The 3,291-nt window shown below is 44.1% G+C and overlaps 1 protein-coding gene across 1 annotated transcript in view; it reads right to left on the bottom strand.

Moving 5' to 3' along the window:
- The window catches only part of DMBT1 (deleted in malignant brain tumors 1), an 83,852-nt gene that overhangs the window by 73,034 nt on the left and 7,527 nt on the right, over window positions 1-3,291 (bottom strand). The window lies entirely within an intron of this gene.

The following is a 3,291-nucleotide window of genomic DNA, read 5'->3' on the forward strand; positions in this document are numbered from 1 at the left end:
TCCATTCAGAAAGTAGAGCGATACTCCAGGTGTCAACAGGAGAGCTAGGATTGCTTCTAAAATGCCTGTAACCCTGCGCGTCACACTTCCACACTTGTGACATCACTTCTCCTCCCTCACTCACACCCAAAGGCCCCAATTTTGGAAGCTTAATTGTGGCAACGATTTTGAGCATTTCCTAACATGGAAACCTCGGTCACACTCAGGAGCGTTCCGTGTGTCATCTTAGCAGCCTCAGCACAACCCTACGGAGAAGCGGAGGCTTAGGAAGTTTCCTCAAGATTCGAGTGACAGGGGCGGGGTCTGTACTCAGGCCGTTGTTCTTAACCACTTCACTCTTCTGCCTCCTCGTATATATACATATTTTTTAGCATTTGAACTATTTGACCCAACTTACGGTCTGTGCTTTTGTACAAATAGGCACTTACATACCCATGCAGGACTATAATAAAATGAGGAATTGAAGCAGTTACCATTTGAAGCATTAACTGAGGCAAAGTTTCCAAGATTTGTTGCAGATTCTAGAAAAGAAGAGAAAAAATAAGGGATTATATCCAAGGGTCCTCAGTTGGATGCTGCTGTTCCCATGTGCCTCTGCTGCCCTGGTGACTGGGTGCCACCCGCACTGGACACCCAGTGGGCAGGGGATGTGGATGGGCAGAGGCGGGCATCTCCATGCCTGTCAGACGGCAGGAGAAAGGGGCTGCAGAACTGAGCCCAGGCAACCCATCAGGGGAGGTCCTTCCTGTCCTACACCTAAAAGCCAGCAGAATTCTCAGCAGCTGTACTTCCTGATTCCATGAGGGTGGCCTTGGGCACCACAACCTCCCAGCCCCAGAGTTTAGATATAAAGTTACCAGTTGTCACGTGAGTGTTCCTTAAAGCAGCTTCTGTGTTGTTTCCCATTGCCACCGTGGCTGAAAGTACAAAGAAACAAGGCCAAATGAGAGGTCTTCTGAAAAAAAGAGTTAAATCTGATACCCTTGTTCATTCGAGCAGGGGAGTGGGCTAAATCACACTTCACATCAGAGGTTCCCTGGACTTGCCACTCGTTAATGAATTCACTCAGAAAATATGGAATAATCTCTGACTACACATGAAGCATCAAAAGTCAGGGAGAGAGGAGGGAATTTATCCTCAAATATAAGGCTCCCAGGCTACGTGGGCAGACACAGATGATAATCGTTAATTTGGTCTAGGCCTCGTAGGGGCACAGAGTGGGGGGAGTGGGAACCTCAGAGGGGGCAACTCATGAGCTTGGGAGAAGGGCAGCAGGAATCCAGAGAGAAGTGGCTATTTCAGCTACACTTGGAAGGAGGCATAGACAGGTGTCAAGAGAAAATGTGGTACAGTTGGGTTTGCCAGATAAAATACATGACGCCTGATTAAATCTAAATTTCAGATAAATAGCAAATACTTTTTTTAGTATAAGTATGCCCCAAATACACACTTACACTGAAAAATTATTTGTTTTATATCTGAAATTCAAACTTAACTGGGTATCATGTATTTTTGTTTGAGAAATCTGGCAACCGTAGTTAGAAGGGAGCAGTAGATAGAACAATCTCTTAAGGGGCCTTCATTTAAGCCCTAGCCAGATCAGCTGAGGCCCTCCATCCTGTAAACCCACTGAACACTGGTGCTGGTGGAACGATTTCTAGCACACTTGGCAACTTCCAAACCAACCAACCGCCTTGCGTGATCATCTGGAGTCAGATGTGAGTCCCAAACCTGCTCACACCAGTTTGTACTTGGTCTTAAATTGAATTAAATATTACATAAATTAATGAAATATGGGTGTAAAAAGAAAGAAGTCTTTCTATAAGGATAAGGTGGAGTACTTTGGAAAGACTGAATAAACTACGTTGCTAAAAAGAAATCAGATGGGTGAGACAACTACGAAAAGCAGAAGAAAGATTTGGAAAACAATAGGAGAATTTCTGCACTTACATTGCTTTGCTTTGAGAGACGCCTACCTCAACAAATTGGTGAACCCAAGTGTGTTTATTATACGTTTTAAGTTAAAACAAGATGTTTAAAGTATGCATGTATCATATTTTATGATTCCCCATTTTAAAAACCTTTTTTGTGTAACCAGCCAACCACCCGTGCTAGTCACGTTACAAAAAGGGGTCTTCTAGAGCAATGGGTCTCAAAGTGGGTTCTGTGGATGAGCAGCAGCCGCCAGCACCTGGGAACTTTTTAAAAATGTAAATTCTTGGGCTTCACTCAGACTTAACGAACCAGGAGCTCTGGAGGTGATACCCAACAATATGTGTTTTTGCAAGCACACTAGAAGACTCTGATGCCCACTAAAGTTTGAAAACCATTGTTCTTCAGCATATGTAAAGAAACAAATCTAGCAGCAGCTTCATTAGAGTGATAAGAGACAATTCATTCAACAATCACTTATTGAGCACCTACTGGATGCTCTCCCAGCAGGCAGGAAGAATATCGAGACTATACAATGCCTCTACTGGCCTTCAGAAATTTTCTCTCCTGGGCAAGACATCCAGGTGAGACGTTAGAGCACTGTGGACTGAGGACTCCAACTGCGGGATGTCCAGGGGTCCAGCAGGAGGTGGCTCATGGTCAAAACTCATGTCGAGCAATTCCTGAGCGACACCAGGAGTGAGAGCAGAAGGCAGCCGGGCAGAGGGGAAGGTACGGATTGAAGGGAGCACCGCGGAGGTGGAGACGCTAGGAACCAGAGGCTCCTTCAAAACAACCTCCTGAGAATAAAACGACAAACTGCGCGAAGCTTCTTGGCCATCTCCTGGCAGACAGAGATGAGCCAGGTTTCTGGATGGAAACGCTGAACCCAGAACTGTCAATCATCGACACGAATTCATAGGTTTAATATAATTCTCACCGAGAAGGGTTTTTTTTTGTTTGATTGGTTCTTTAAAAATTATTCTAAAGTTCATCAGGAAAAATAAGAAGCTAAAAATAACAGATAAATTCTTGAAAAATAAAAAATACAATAGGGCAGGGGGGCGGGGCGGTGGAAGTGGGGCTGGCACCGGTGTTCCCTGTGGACTTAGGAGGCAGGTGACCTGGGCTCACGTTCCAGCTCTGCCACTTACTCCCTCTCTAAACACGGGCCAATCATTTAACCTCCTCGTCTATAAACGGGTGATTACACTACTTCATCAGATCACTGTGATGTAGACAATATTCCAAAAGTATTCTTAGCTCAGAAATATTAAACATACAGCTATAAAAATTAAAATACAAAAAAAATTAATTCAGATATTTACTTTATACCAGAAAGCAAAATAATTTTCAGAA

The sequence above is a fragment of the Propithecus coquereli genome, unplaced genomic scaffold, assembly GCF_000956105.1.
Source record: "Propithecus coquereli isolate 6110/MARCELLA unplaced genomic scaffold, Pcoq_1.0 Scaffold179, whole genome shotgun sequence".
Taxonomy (NCBI): domain Eukaryota; kingdom Metazoa; phylum Chordata; class Mammalia; order Primates; family Indriidae; genus Propithecus; species Propithecus coquereli.